Here is a 17,702-nt window from a genome sequence, read left to right as displayed (position 1 = left end):
GGGAGGGGGAGCGGGGAGGGAGGGGGGAAATGAGGACCTAATGCCGGGGGTTTAAGTGGAGAGAACATGTTTTGAGAATGATGAGGGCAATGAATGCACAAATGCGCTTTACACAATTGATGTGGGTATGGATTGGGATAAGAGTTGTATGAGCCCCTAATAAAATGATTTTTTTTTAAAGAAATTAAAAAGTAATTCAAATGTTATATTAAACTTCAATAAGAAAATAAAAAAATGTTGTCTCTTATCAAACTTAAGATTTGCCTAATTCCCCAATTGTTCTCCACACACAACTGCCTTTCAATTATTTTCAAAAATGGCTTACAACTTCTATCTTGAAAACCAGTAAATCTCAAAGCGTTATCTCCTTAGATTGTATTAACATTTTTGGCAAAAATTAGGTGTATTGGACAAGTCTGTTGCTGTTAGTTGCCATCAAATAAATTCCAACTTATGGCAAACACCTTGTGTACATAGTAGAACTAATACATAGCATTTTCAAAGTTATCACTTTATGGATGCAGATTATCTAGCGGGGTCCAAACTGCCAACCTTTCAGCTAGCAATTAAGTTCTTAACTGTGTCACCCAGGAACTCCTCAGTCAAAGAGCTTATATTATTAAACTTGGTTGGATTTTATTATTTATTAGAAATCAAATATTTTGCCCGGCATTATATGCAATGCTGCTATGAACCACACGAGAGTAACATGTTTCTGCCCTAAAGTCACTTTTAATAGGAAAATAAAGCTACATTTGAGTTATAGTTTTATTATACTACAAATTAAGTGTCAAACAAATAAAACAAAGACAATGGGGTATTTCTAAAACTTAAACCAATGTAATTTATTTGTAAAGGTAATCTCAGAAAGAGATGATCAATTAAGAAAAGCAATTAACACTACCAACAAAACCTAGTACTAATCTGGGAGGGAAAAAGTCACTATTAGATATTGACAGAATACCTGGGATTTCAGGGATGTCTGACTGAATTTGTACTGAAGAATCCCTGTTGGTTTCTTGAAGTGGTTAAAATAAAGTATACTCTATCATACAGACACACATGCACACTCGTGGTCTATACACACAAAAGAACTCTTTGTTTTGGTTAATAGATTCAGTTATCTGTTTTAGGTAATGAAAATGATTGTCCCCTTAAGATAATACAGCAAAACTATTAATGTGTTCCAAAGCTATTTAAATTAAACTAGAACTTATACTGCATTTTTCACATAAAGACAATGTGAACAACAAAAGGTAGGCTATCCATTAAAAAGTAAAATACAGAGGGGGAATAGAAAAGCTACTGAGGCTGCTTATGTGCAACCCAACACCTCGTGGGATTTGTTTCCTTGGTTTGGAAGTTTGCAGTCATGGTTCCATGGAACATCCCAATTAATTTATTTAATATGTTTAATGTGTCTGTTCTATCTCCTAGTTCAATGCATGGTGCCTGGGGCAGGGGTCCTCAAACTTTTTAAACAGGGGACCAGTTCACTGTCCCTCAAACCCATTGGAGGGCCGGACTATAGTTTAAAAAAAAAACTATGAACAAATTCCTATGCACACTGCACATATCTTATTTTGAAGTAAAAAAACAAACGGGGCAAAACACCCGGCAGGCTGGATAAATGTCCTCAGCGGGCCAGCAGTTTGAGGACCCCTGGCCTGCAGTCTTAAATCTTGGAATGGCCATCCAAGGAACAACTAGTCTATTTATCTGGAAGAACAAAAGAAAGGGCAAAATCAGGAATATGAGAATACAGAATATGGGGCTAATGGCCTCCATGAACAACTGCCTTCGTTGTAGTGATGCCAGAGGAAATAGACACTTCCTAGCTACCAATACTTAACAGCTTGATTGATGATTCCATTGAAGAATCCAATCAATAGGGGATAATGCAGAACAGAGTCTGAAATTCTCAAGGACTCTACACTTCCTGGAGCCATAGAGGGTAGATGAGTCCTTAAATCGAAAATGACCCATTAAGTCTTAACACTAAACAATAACTTAACTACTAAAGAATGTCTGCTTTAAGCATTGTGCTCTTGTATTATCTAAATGGGACCAAATTCACAACAGCACCTTAAAAGATTAGAAACCTTAAAGGCAAGGGACTTATGTTAATGAGGGAGGAGGAACAACCCAGAAAAACAGAAAAAGAATGGTTGCAAAATTCAAAGAATGTTATTCCTCACTAAATTATACATGTAGAAACTGCTGAATGGTTTGTTGTATATTCTCAAGAAAATACTTAAAAATGCAGAGAAAAACAAACAAAACTGATATCTGCCTATAGCTTCACTCAGTATGATTCCTACTGTTAGAAGCCCTAGAGGTGTAGTAGTTATGCATTTGACACCACCAGCAGCTCCACAGGAGAAAGACTGGCCTTTCTACTCCCTACAGTTACAATCTTGGAAACCCCATAGGGGTCACTACGAGTCAGCAATGACTTGACAGTAAGAGAGAGAATCCTACTGCTAGTAATCGCAGGCACTCCTTTCATACATACACCCTCAAAACAAATTGTCATCATTTTAATTTAATCGCTTTGCTTATACAACAGTGCTTAAGAACAATTTACTGTTTACCTTCTTCAACACTCTTTCAACAATTTCTTCCATTGTTTAAAGCAGCAATTCTCAACCTGTGGGTCATGACCCTTTTGGAGGTCAAACGACCCTTCCACAGGGGTCTCCCAATTCATAACAGTAGCAAAATTACAGTGATGAAGTAGCAACAAAAATAATTTTATGGTTGGGGGTCACCACAACATGAGGAACTGTATTAAAGGGTCACAGCATTAGGAAGGTTGAAAACCACTGGTCTAGAGTAACCAGAGCAAATTAGCAAAAATTTGCCTTTGCTTATAATACAGAAACCTTTTGTATTAATCTCATAAGTACTATTAGTAGTAGTGCTATTCATCCATTTCTGCCCTTACCATATGTTAAATGGTCTGGTATGGGGAGTTAGTCACTGTCAACTGAAATTCAGCCATTCTATTATATACATTCCCCACCCTCCTATTTTAATAATTCTGAGATTAGGATACGCCTCACAATTAACACTTTATAATGGCATTGGACAAATAGCAATTTGACATAGTTGTTATTGTTCATTCAGAATTCAGTCATAGATGTTCATACTGTCATCAATTGAGGTACTCTGTGTGCAATGGCACACAGTACATGGCCAACATTTTTTGAAGGAATGAAAACGAGATTGCTTGGAAGGGTACCAGGAAACAGGACAACTACAACCACAGATGAACTCTAAGATCAGCTCTCCTGGCTGGGGCCCAAAGCAGAGACAAAGTGAGTCGCCACTGCAATAGGCCTTTCCCAACTGTCCCACGGGTACAAGTTTGAAAAGCTTGAGCCTCTAAGTGCTAATGTAAACACAGGGCAGGTTGAAAATGCATGGAAGGAGTATAGGGGAGTGTATTACTTTGACATATGTATTGAATATATACAAACCTATATGCTATATAATATGGTACTTAGTACTACATCCAAATAACATTTTTTCACAGAAAATATCAAGGATGTTAAGTGATTGATAAATTACCTATATTTGCTGTGCTGACTGCACCTATGTTGGATTACTACCTTTGAAATATCTTTTAATATATCACTTTATAATTTGGTATTGAAATGAAGTCACTATGTATTAAGAAAAATGCAGAAATTGAAATTAACATACTATTCATTATTGCCAGCAATAATCACAATACCATGTTTGATTGCAAAACAAAGAAGTGACTTATGAGTGATGTGACTAGCCGTGAGCACAAAGTTGTTATGTTTTGTCATTGACACACAAGAAAAAGGATAGTACATCACATGGCAAGCAATTGCAAATGAAAGGAGAAATTGCCATACCCTTAAGAACAGATAAAAGATTTCCAAGCAAAGAGTGGCTGGGATGACCAATTATGGATTGCCTGGTTTAAAATGAAGGTGTGCATTGAAACTGGACTCTATGAAGAACATGACATCAGGATTAGATGACGACTCATTAATAACCTGTGGGAAGTAGATGACACAACTATACTTGTTGAAAACAAAAAAAAACTGGAAGAAGCACAAAGCACTGAATTACAATATAGATTACAAGTCAAAATAGATTTTTTTAAAACCCCAGATCTGAACCAATAAGCAGCATCATGATAAAATGGAGAAAAGATTGAAGTTGTCAAGGATTTTAATTTTGCTTGGATCCACTATCAATGTCCAAGAAAACACTAATCAAGAAATCAAGCGATAACAATTCTTTATCTGGAACCCAAAGGGAGAAAAAAAGCGGTTTTATGTTCCAAATTGGACACTTTTGACCTAGTTTCTATCCAGCTCTTGAGGACCCAGGCTGCGTGCTATCCACTAATGAGACTTAAGACTTTGTCCTTTTGAGGTGCTCAAAATCCTTTATAGGCCATACCAGGACTCAATGTGGAAATTCACTGAGCTTTGAGTTGCTAACTGGGTTTTAACTCAAACTCACCTGTAGCAGATTTAAGGAATTGACATACTCCCTTGAACTTAAAGCTGAAATGCCCTAATGCAAGAAAAAAAGAAAGAAAGAAAAAAGCAAATCACTGCTATTCCAAAGTTATAGAACTGGCAGTCAATGAAATTTGGTTTAGATCTATTGCTTTGAGGGTGCCCAATATAGTGGCCCAGACTACCATGTTTACCATTTTAATGCCATGCTTGCTTTCTTATGGCATGTATAAAACTGGCAGACATGATTCTGCCTTTGTGAATGAGTGTTATTGAAAATGTTGACAACGCCCATTGTTTATATAGTGTCCAGTCACTTTAAGAGTCTAATCTGCACAAGTCAACAATTCATGTATTGCAGTAAATAATTCCTGTTTTGCTTGGATCCGCTATCAATGTCCAAGAAAACACTAGTCAAGAAATCAAGCGATAACAATTCTTTATCTGGAACCCAAAGGGAGAACAAAAAGGCAGCCTATACCTGTATAATTTTATATTCTCAACAGTGTATTAAAACTATACTATTGGCTAAATTAATGACAATATCAACAGAACTACCTTATGCCCCGGGGGATGATAAATAGGAGCCTTAATGGCATAGTGGTTACCTTTCGGGCTTCAGTTTAGAAGGTTTAAAAGGTCAACAGTTTAAAATTGCCAGCCGCTCCTCTGGAGAAAAGACTGGCTTTCTATTCCAGTTAAGAGTTACAATCTCAGAAACTCACAGGGGTATTTCTACCCTGTCCTATAGGGTCACTATATGTGTTGGCATCAACTCAATAGCAGTTGAGTTTGGCTTTTATTTTTGTCATAAAATGATAATGGTGTCTCTAAAGTAAACCAGAGACAGATATAATTCCAGATAGATGAATTAATTCTAGCCCCAACCTACGAACAATTAGTTCTTATGACATGACCCTACTGGATATTCATCTTCAATACTTAATACAGAACCTAAGAGGACAATATGCCTAGTAATTTGGTCCTAATTAGACATGTTTGACCTAGTTTCTATCCAGTCATTGGGGATCTACAGGAGAGATCACTGAAGAGGTTAAGTGTGGTGAAGAAGCCACATGGGGCCCAGCTATCAGAAAGAATAGCATCTGGGGTCTTAAAGGTTTGCCTTAAAACCTTTTAGATGCTTAAAAGCCATCTAAGTGAAGTGCCAACTAAGTGAGGTATACATGAAAAAGCAAACCAGTTTGTGTGACCCAAGGATTATAATAAAATCCAAATCAGAAAGAAAATGGTATCAGGGCTTAAATTGTGAGCAATGGTTTGCAGAAGGCTTATGAATGACAGTGCAAGCTCAATATCCCCACAAATTAAGCCTCTGATGAATTTCCAATTATCATAACCCAGAGATATGAATAGGCTTGCTATCAGACAGAGAACAATGTTAAGTCTATCATGGCAGATGTAGTTAGATTAAAATGTAACACCCTATTATTAGATCTCCCCCCTTTGACCTAAAGTTGCTTCAGTTTTTAAATTTTTCTGCTTTCTTTTTGATTCAAGCTTTTTATGTTTTGTCTAATCACTATTTTTGTTTCACTGGGGTTTTGTTGTTACTTTGTTTTGTATGATTTTCTGTATGTGAAATCCAGGATATAGGTCCATCTATAGACAGTTATCAGATTGATAAAAGCCTAGAGGCATGGCAAGGGAGGATAGGGAGAACTGGGAATCTAATGAGTATGAGAAGAAAATCGATTGTGGTAATGATCACACAAACTTAATATGAATGGGCAATTAAATTGTATATGTGAAATATAAGCCAATAAAAATATTTTCTAAAAAGAAGAGAGAAATCAAGCGGAACATTGCACTCTACAATACAACCCTTCCCTCTTTCATTCCATACTACCTGCCTCCATCCAATATTCACATTATAACTACACCAGGGTTTCTCAATGCTGACACTGTTAACATTTTGCCCAATAAGTGTGTGTGTGTGTGTGTGTGTGTGTGTGTGCGCGCGCATCCCTAGCCTTTACCCACTAATGCCAGTAGCACCATCATTTCAACTACCACCTCCAAATGTGACAAGCCAAACTGGGTGCAGACCGTGCCAAATAATACGAGGGGGAATTACCTCCAGCTGAGAACACTAAGCTAGAGTATATTTTTAAAAGGTTCCTCCGCTTAGCATTCTCCCAATGGCTTTTCATTGTACTTACAGTAAAATCCACAACGCCTTACCCTACATGGTCCAGGCTCTCTACCTCTCTACTCTTTAGGTTATTACTTTGGGTTACCTCTTTAGTCACTATGGTTTTTTTTCTCAGTTCCTAGAATACCAAAAGCATCTGTAATACAGAGATTTTACCACCTTTGTTTTTCCTCGTACCTATAAGATTCTTACTCAGGCAATGTCTCAACTGAAATTTCACATTCCCAGATGCTTTTCCTGGCCCTCCCTATTTAAAGTATGTACCCATTATTATCCATCACAGTAACTTATTATTTCCCTCATATCCCACTACATGCTATGTTGTTTACCTGATTAATACTACCAATGAAAAGACCTATAGTCTGCCTTAGTCTCCAGCAGTTGACTAACATGAACTAATTTATAACTGGTGAACCTTAAGTACTAGGCTAGTTGGTATCAATGATATCATATTCTCCACATCACTCCTATTTCATTCCCTACATATATTCCCTTCCCTAACAAAGAGGTCTAACAAAGCCTTTATCTGTATAATATTTTTTTGTTATCATCATGCTCTGCAGGGTGTGCCGATTAAGTGACATGTGATGAATCTACAGCACTTAAAGAGCTTGATAAAACAGCTTATCTTCCATAATTGATAGCTATATATTATAAAGCACCAAGCACTATGCTAACAGCATATACTTGAGAAAACCACAGTTCTCTTGCCTTTTTAAATCTCTCCCCCGCCCCCAGCTTGGCCTGAGTGAGGCAACAATGGAATCCGTAGCTGAGTGATACTTTCTCCACTCTGGCCCTTCAGAAATACACTTTATTAGCTGTAGTGAAGATTAGTTATTTGTACATACTGACCAAGTAAAGTTAAATATCCAGTAAACAAAGAGGATTCACCACAAAATCACCTGCAAAACCACCTCAGAATTGTAATTCAATTAGTTTCAATAAACAAAATGTCCATATTACTACTCAATTTCTGAACCCAGCTTTAAATTAACCTTGGAGAGAAAATCTAATTTGTTGTTTAATAACATCAGTATTGATTATTTAAAATACCTACTAGAGTTATAAGAATCCTGATGCTGCGATGCTTGATTGCTCAACTGCTAGCCAAAAGCTTAGTGTTTCAAACCCATGCAACAGCTCTGAGGGAGAGAAATCGGTGATATGCTTCCATAGATTAAAGCCAAGAAAACCCTAAGAGGTCAGTATGAAATGGAATCAACTCAACAGCAGCCAACAACAATTACAGTTACATTAAATGAATTTATTACAGAAAATAAAATAGAAACTTGAGCCTATTAAAAACAAATAATAAGTATGTTTATAAACCAGAGTAGTTTACAATTTTAAATTAGTACTCAAAACAAAATCTCAAATTTATTTTAATAACCTTTGTTTCTGAGACCATTCTACATATAAATTTGGGGGGCAGGGGAACTGATTAGTGTTCCAAGGGTGAATACGGTATGTGAGGAAAGGAGCATAAAGGAAGCCAGACTGCTGGCTGTGAATCTCAGCTCTACTAGTTGCTAGCTATTTTGAAAGCCACTTAACAAACCTCTTAAGTTTCCTCATCTGTAAAATGAAGCTCAACTATAGCACCTACTTGTAGGGTTGTAAGGATTACATAAATAAACTCATGTAAAATGCTCAGAATATTGCTTGCGTAAAGAAATGCAGTTGGTTACTATTACATAACATTAGTACAATGCTGTTAGCTAGCTATTATATGAATATTTTGTTTCCTTCCATCATTGCATATACAAAACTTTCCCATTACTGTACAAAAGTCCTATTAGCATGGTATTAAACTACAGTATATTTACAAAACTGAGCCCTGGTGTCTCAGTAGTTAAAGTGCTGAGCTGCAAACAAAAAGTTCAGCAATTCAAATCCAACAGCTGCTGCCCAAGAGAAAGACAGCAGTCTTCTTTCCGTTAAGATTACATATAGCCTTGGAGAGCCTATAAGGCAGTTCTAATCTGTCTTACAGGGTCATGATGAGGTTGGATAGACAAAAGAGCTTGTTTCTTTTTTAATAATTAGAATGTCAGAGGAAATAATGCATAGTCTACTCTAATTGTCCAAAAGTATTCTTTTAAAAGCACTCATCAGAATCCTTATTATAACTTTGACATATAAAAAAGAATTAATGTTTAGGTTGTAGTCCTATTAACAAGACAAAACAAGGGGGATAAGAATGTAAGAGGTTTCTTCTATGAGGATCTCTCTAACCAAACAAATGAACATTATATTCCCAATCTGACATCAAGCTATCCACTAATTGTCTCAGATAATGACACCATGATTGTAAAATAAATTATTTCAGCCAAATACAATTACTAATATATTTAACAATCAAACTCATGAAACAGTAATGCATTGCTTCTTCAATACAGTGAATAATAAAATCTAGGTGGGTCTAACAACTAAAAAGGAAAGCTACAGTAGCACTGAGAGTTAGTCAATGAAGTGCTAACTTCAAGGTTGGCAGTCCAAACCCACCAGCTACTTCGTAGGAGAAAGATGAGGCTGTCTGCTTCCAAAAAGATAGACAGTTTTGGAACCCTAAAACAGGGTTCCTATGAGTCAGAACTGACATGGTGGCAGACGGTTAGGTTTTTTTGTTTGGAATTAGGATAAATTATTTTGAGATATCTACATCTCTAATATAATATGGAAATATTTATTTCTACTGTGTCACAATTACAGGTATTGTTAATACAACTGTTGAGTTGTTACCTACATTTACAATTAATTTGCTAATTTTCATGTAAAGGTTAGTGACCAGGCACCTTTAGAAAGGCAAAAATTCCACAACCATCCATGGCATCCCTGGTACAAGGGATAATTAAAATACAGAATAAAACTACTTAGCCCAGCCCTGGACAAGAGGAAAGGAAGGAGATATGAAGGGCAATGAAGCCACCAGAGAAGGCTATTTGGGGATAGTACCAGCCTAAATTTGGTCTTGATGCACCTCCTCTGTACTTCAGCTTCAAGGAGGCAGAAACTGTTTCAATATCTTTATATCCATGGTGTATGGCTCAAATATTTGAAAAGTGACTCAGTAAATTGTATGGGAACACTTTCAAATATCTCTTTTTCATGAAATAAGCAAATACATACACACATAAACACATAGCACCAAAAACTATAAATACTATCTATATATCTACACGGGGTTTGATTTATAAACTTACTGGGCCTATGTGTATGGTATAAAGTCTATTCTGGCTCAAAGAATCATAGATATGACAGGGCAGAACAGAATTGCCTGCAGAGGTCCTAGGCTGTCATCTTTAGGGGAACAAATCATCAGTCTTTCTCCCAGGAAGCAGATGGAGGGTTAGAACCAGCAACCATTCAATTAGCATCTGAGTACTTAAGCACAGGGGCCCCAAACCTACCACCTCCTTTTCATGGAGGGGTGGGGTGGGGTTGAATTACTCAGTGGCCCACCCCCTGCCAATTAAAAACTTGTATAGTAGGTATCTGCTATTTGCAGCAACCCCTACCCCCACCTTGAACATTCCAGTGCCCCCAGGGGGTGATATCTCCACTTTGGTCACAAGTTTTATTAAGACAGCTGAAAGGAGTGGAGGCAAAAGGGAACCTAATGACATCACATTTTCAAAACTAAAGACCTTCAAGTAAAAAACTGCATTACTTGACTCTAGAATTGACATCATGATTATCTTAAACAAGAACTAAAAACTGACAGAAAATTTCAAGCCAGCTATCTGGTCCAAGACAAAAATTTTATATATGAAGAGACAAAGGCCCAGAGAAGTAATACTTACAAGTTATGCAGCTAGTTAGTGGTAAAGCTAATATTAAAGCTCGGGTGTCTGACCCTACAGTAGGTTTCTCGTTCCTACATCATGCTGCCTTTATGTTTACAAAATAAACTCTTAAATATCTATAAACTTTAAAAAGAATGCTTAGCCATGATTTTGTGTTCTGTACTTCATTTTCATTGGTGGGGGGGCGGAACAATGAACTATCTAATTTTGCTGGGAACTATTTAAAGAAAAAGACTTCAGGATTATTTTCTGTGGTAAGAACTCATTCCTTCTCCCTTTGCTTGCAGAATTCTACATATGAAATTAATTTTCATAAATAGTAATACTTATAAAGCCATCAAAAATTTTTAATTATTCCGGAAGCGTCACAATGTCTTTCCAGGATGCAGTACTTACTAAAAAAGGGGGAGGGGGGTGGGCTAATTGTTACTTATATTAATAAGCAGAAAACTCTGGACTCAACTCATCTCTCAGAGTACCTCCTCTTCAAACCAGTCTCATTAATTAATAAGTTTATCAATGCTGTTAATTAATGTTTAGTAATTAACTACTGCTATTAGCTGCCCTGGGCAACGCCTGAACAAAGTTATTGGCCCACTGTGATTCACAGGGTTTTCACTGGCCGATTTTTGGAAACAGATCTCCAAGTCTTTCTTCTTAGCTTACAGCTTTACTGAAAGTTATTCAGCATCACAGCAACAAGCAAGGTGCCAATGACAAACCAGTAGCAGCTGTGCTTAGGTACAACAGCAGGAATAAAGCATGGAAGAGGTTAAGAATTCTATCATTGAATGACCTCTGCTCCCTACAGTCTTAAATACTGCCTGCTACTCACATGTACTGATGAGCACCAATTAATTTAAAATCTTTGGTTCGGGAATATAACCTCACCATTTCTCTAGATTATAATTTTACTCATCTTTTAAATTTAAAGTTAATGTTCTTTGGACACATTCATGATACCCACCCATTGCCATTCAAGTTCATTCCAAGTCCTAATGACTCTATTAGGGTCTGTTATGCAACCCAATGGATAATCACTATACTATCAGGGCTCCTAAGTGATACACAGAGGGTGATATATATTGACAAAGATATATCCTACAACTGATAATTTATTTTTGCTTTGTGAACTACATCAATTATCTAAAGTGAATAAAACCTAAATATGCAGTTTAAAGAATAATTCAAATACTCTACATGCTACTACCCTGTTTCCCCAAAAGTAAGACATCCCCCGGAAATAAGACCTACTAATTACAGTTTTACCTCTCACTGAAATATAAGGCATAAGACCTCCCCGGAAAAAAAGGCTCCCCAAGCTACTGTAACTCTGGATTCTGGATTGTAGCCAGCGGGCACCGCTGCGCAGCTCACTGTTGGCAGCAGTGCAGCCGGAGCAGACAGGAAGTGCAAAGTCTCTTTTAATAAAACAATAAATGTGTACCGTATTCTTCATGGAAAAATAAAGCATCCCCTGAAAATAAGACCTAGCGCATCTCTGGGAGCAAAAATTAATATAAGACACTGTCTTATTTTCAAGGAAACAGGGTACTACTACCAAGGTCACAAAATAGAATATTACAAAAGATGCGTTCAGTATGATGTGCTTCTCCCTAATTAAAACTTGGGAAATTTACTTAACCTAATGCCAACATATTGTCTACTTTATAGGTTACTGTAAAATGTTTATTGTTACACATTAAATGCTCAGGGAATATTCTGTATTTACACACACACGATATGAGAACTAAGTACACAGACTATAATAAAGTATGTTAAGAACCTAGAACTCACAAAGAAGCATAGTATATAAAGGTGGAAGCCTAAATTGAGATTATGTAGGAAATTATAGATCATGGAAGAAAATAATATAAGGGAAATTGAGAAAACTAGTTAGGCAGTTGGGTTCCTTCTGCAAGTCATAAGAGCAGGGGTACTGACTTTTTGTCCCAAACTATCTTTACAAGAATGTTGCATAGGGATGTCTTGAATGATACAATGTCTCCTTCAGAAAAAAGAACACACAAGCTTACTACTTACTCATAAAAATTCGAGTTTCCTAAATCTGGTATGTTTTCCCTCAATGCAAGCCACTGTGTATTAAATGTCACTTAGACCTCTAGACGGTGCCCTGTGAAAATCAAGGCTTAGAAATTTGACACAAACGTTGATACTCCGGATACTGCCATTTCAATAATACATAATCTTTTAACTCTGACCAAGAAGTCTCATCACTTTTAGCAGCATCCATTAAATTAAGGGAGATTTATTTGTTACCCTGCAAGTAGGGTACAAATCTCAAGCCTTTCACAGTTCTTGACAGGTAGGGGCACATAAAAATGTTCACTATCATTGAGAGTATAATGTATTCTGTATTGTTAAAATGGATTAAAATTTTAAGACTCAACTATATGCCATCTTCAAGAGATATACTTTAAACAAAATAAAAAAGCATGTGAAGGAAATGTTTTTTTGGTGGAGCACTTATATTAATGTCATATAAAGTAGATTTGTGGACAACAAATAAGATAAAGACATTCATAAAGATAAAAGGTCAATTCACCAAGAAAATAATCAAATTATATGTAACAGAAATACAAAAAATATATAAAAGGCAAAAATTGACTGAATGGGGAAATAGACAATTCCAAAGTAAAGTTTAACATCCCTTTCAGCAACTAACAGAACTAGATCCCTCGTTCCGCACCACCGAAAGTGCACGTGCACACAAAATTGGTTAAGACAGAATAGATTTCAAATACGCTACCAATCACCTTATTCTAACTGAAAATTACTAAATACTACAACCAACTGCAGAATACAGCTGACCCTTGAATGTAGGGGTTAAGAGAGCAGGAAAAAAATACTTTTTTTAAAAAAAGAGAGAGCAGAGAAAAATCTGTATACAACCTTTGACTCTTCAAAATCTTTAAAGAGCCTACTACTGTCAGCCAGAAGGCCTACTGATAACAGTTAACACATATTTGCTATACTACATCCCAATAAATGCTGGATTTTTAATGAGCTAGAAAAGCTTTTCAAAAAAAAGTGTAAGGTTTTCCAGCTTGATGACATGGTAACAATGGCTTCACGAATTTCTTTCTCAGTCCTTATAATAGATTAATTTATTATTATTATTTAAGAATTTAGATTAATACTCATTCATTTCTAGATGATAGGAAGATCTCAATATATGACACATTATCAAGCAAATTCAACTTTTTCTTGCAATGTCAAGACTTTGCTTCTCGAGAGCACTTCTAGTATCAATAATGGCACTCTGTAACAGACCATTGGTCTTATTCAAGGTTTAAAACACTGCACTAAACACAATTAAAATATGTGAGAACTACAAGAAATCACTTTTTACTGCAGCATGTACTTTATTGGAGAGACAAACTACTAAACTACTCAGGCAGAAATGATTAGTATTACATGACATTTTTTAAAAATTCACTTTAAGTGAATCCCACTATTCAAACCCTGTTGGCTCCAGGGTCAATTGTACATTCTTCTTTCAAGGGTACAAGGTAGATCCAAAAACATGGGTAGTCTCAATAAAGTTTAAAGTATCAAAGTCATACAAGAGAATGTTTCCTGACTTCAAAATGGAACTTAGAAATCAATAGCAAGGCATGTTAAAAAAAAAAACTTTACTACTTGAAAATTAAGCAGCACACTTGTACATTTTTTTAAAAAATCACAAGCCAAATAAATCACAAAACAAAATAGAAAGTTATTTCAAACTGAATGATAATGAAAACACAACATATTAAAATCTGAAGGATGCAACAGTGCTTAGAAGGCAAACTATAGCTTTAAATGCTTAATCAAAGAGCAAGGAAGGTATAAAATCAATCATCTATGAAACAAAAGAGCAAAATTAATGTAATAAAAAGTAAAAATCAATGACACACAAAAAAATAAAGAGAAAAATGACCAAAACCAAAGTGGATTATTTTAAATGATCAACAAAATTGATAAAACACTACTTAACACTAAGAAAGTCCCTTAGCAAAATCAAGTATTAAAGAGGAAGTATCACTACAGATTCTACAGATAACAGAACAAGGTTATCCTATAAATAAAAAACTTCATGCCAACAAGTTAGATTAAATGAATAAAGTTCTTGAAGATACGATTTACTGACACAAGATGACACAGAAAATCTGAACAGCCCTAAACGTACTAAAGAATTTGGATTTTTTTTTTTTAAGAAACTATCCCATAAATCAATGTCCAGGTTCAGATAGTATCATTAGTAAAACCGAGCAAATAAAACACATACATTTAATAAACAGAAGGAACACTTCCCAATTATCTTGAGGCTACCACAATCCTAATACCAAAACTTGACAAAGACGTTATTTAAAAAAAGAAACCACCCTACAAACCAATTTCCCCCATGCAGAAAGAGAGTAAGTCAAAAAGTACTGCTACTAAGGATCCAGCTCATTTATTGCATGGTTTACTCCAAATAAAACATGCATAAACATGCCTGTGACGGGTGGGTGGCTGTAAACAATTTCTTTCAGCAAAGTACTTTTTCTTAACCTCATTATGGTGCCTTCAAAAAAAAGTATCAAAACAGTGGCTTCCAAGGGAAATGCTGAAGCAGTGAAATTCAAGACAAGGTCAGCTCAGGTTATGGCCATTCCTAGGGACTTATTAGAAGTTTAAAGAAAATCAAAAACTGCATTGGTGCGAAAAAGGCCAGAAAAGTTACACAGAAATTTTTTTCCCCTAACGATGATTCTTCAAGGGTTATGAAAATTGTCTTGAAAGAATTTGTTGGGAAATGTTGCCTCATCCACCCATACAATGTTGATCTTCCCCCTTCAGACTTTCTTGTTTCCAAAATACAAACAACATTTTAAAGGAATACAAATTGAATCCCTGGATTATGTCCAAATTACTCAGGGAAGAGTTAGAAAGACACACAGCCTTCAGCAGTGCATAGACCTATATGGAGGATACAGCAAGAAAAAGCACAGCTTTACTTTTTCTTATTTTTATTAAAGGTTTCCGTTATTTTATAGCAACTTTTGGACTTACCTTTATATGTCAAAACCTAAAAATATATCAAGACATCTGTGTACACACACACACACACACAGAGCGGTGCAGCCACAAAATCAGAATCTGACCATCCCCACCCTGCCAGCTATGTGATTTTGTTTTGTTTGGTTTTTTACAAAAACCACCTTATCATCTTTAAAGTACTGTTCACTACATTTAATATATTTATCAAATCTGTGATTCCACTCTCGGAAACATTTTTTTTTTTTTTAACATTTTTCAAACTCATCTGTTTGGATGGCTGACAGCACCTCCAACGTAAAAAAGTAGTCACACAGAGCAAGGTCAGGTGAGTCAGGTGCATGGAGCAAGAGAGGCATGCTGTTTTTTAGCCAAAAACTGGCGCACTGAGATGGCTGCGAGAATAGGTGCATTGTCAAGGTGGCAAAAAAAGTCCCCATCTGCCACAAATCAGGCCTTTTTGTCACACAGTTATACAATCTTTTCAAAACGTCTAAATAGAAAGCTTGATTAACCGTCTGACCTTGTGGAATGAATACCAAGTGCACTAAGATTCAACATTTTAGTCCGTTTGGGAAGCTGATGGACATCCAGAACAAAGTTTGTCATCAATCAACATTTTACTTTTTTGAAACTAGCTAACCATTTGTACACTTGAGTTTTTCCCACAGTGCTGTCCTTGTAAGCTGTGTTCAACATCACCAGTTTCTGCTGCACTTTTCCCAAGCAGGAAACAAAATTTCACAGCCACAAGCTGTTCTCTTAAATCGGTCATCACAAAAAACGAGGTTTGAGCTAAATTGCTTTTATGAAAAAAATTACTGTGACTAGAGAGAATCTTCCCAGGCGATGCCACTGCGATGCACTAACTTAGAGCCAGTTGCTTGATGCTTGCCTATGGGGGGGGGAGGGGAATGCATATTACAAAACTCTGCTGTACCCAGCAGAAATCTGACTTTTTGGGGGGTTTATATATATATATAATTGTTGTTAGGTGCTGTCAAACTGGTTCCAACTCATAGCAACCCAACGCACAGAATATAAATATTACCCAGTTCGGTCACCATCCTCACAATCGTTATGTTATGTTTGAGGCCACCATGTCAATCCATCCCGAGAATTTTCCTCTTTTTCACTGACCCTTTACCAAGAATATGTTTTTTAAAAATGGTGTGAGAGGTAATGTCTGACCCCCTAATACTTCACAAGAGAGGAGAATCAAACTCCACAACTCAAGTCCCATTCCTATGAGGCTAAAGTCAGACACGCTTCCAACCTTAATTATCAACTGTGACACCAACCATCCCTCCCATAAGCCTCTACAGCATCAGTTCGCAACCTGTGGGTCGCGACCCCTGTGGGGGTCAAATGATCCTTTCACAGGAGTTGCCCGATTCTTAACAGTAGAAAAATTACCGCTATGAAGTTACAATGAAAATAATTTTATGGTTGGGGGGATCACATGAGGAACTGTCTTAAAGGGTCACGGCATTAGGAAGGTTAAGAACCACTGCTCAGCAGAATCTTTGTGCTCAATAATTCACTGCAATGATCACAAAGAACTCACAAGTCATATTCATGATTATGAGGTTTATTACAAAGTTAACAAGTTACGATTCAAGTTCAGAAATTTTCAGGTTGTAGTTCTTTAGTCAGCCTTTTTTCTCAATTATGCCTGAAGACAGGCCTCTCTCTCATTTTGACCTCTCAGCCCTATTGCTCCTTGGTCTCTGCCCTGTTTTAGCAATATTACAAAGTTCTTTTAGTATTACCAATAAGTGACCCAAAGGCACTCAGTTCTAACTCCACTGGTTAGCAAACTTATTTCCCCAATTAAGTGCCTGGAGGAATCCCACTCTATATAAGTGGGCCTCCTCCCTGCCGGGGACACCACCAGTGACACAGTGTGGGAATTGCACCTGATCTGACCCCGCCACACTGAGGCAAAGCACTGGGGGAGTGCAGCGGAACAGCAGGGGAGGGGAGTAGCAAGATCCCCAGGGAATGATGAGGGTGGACATTGGAGACAGGGCATGGTGCCCCAACAGGCTAGGCTGGAAAACACAAGCTTTTCTTTCTTGGTATATTTTAATTTCCTCTTTGTCAGTGGCTTGATGTTGCTGCCATTTTGTTGTACATTGTTGCTTGGTTTTGCTCTGTCTTGTTTTT

Source organism: Echinops telfairi, unplaced genomic scaffold (assembly GCF_000313985.2).
Source record: "Echinops telfairi isolate 266 unplaced genomic scaffold, ASM31398v2 ScPeMD7_16;HRSCAF=60, whole genome shotgun sequence".
Classification (NCBI taxonomy): domain Eukaryota; kingdom Metazoa; phylum Chordata; class Mammalia; order Afrosoricida; family Tenrecidae; genus Echinops; species Echinops telfairi.
The sequence above is the reverse complement of the archived record's forward strand: the minus strand, read 5'-3'. Positions refer to the sequence as shown.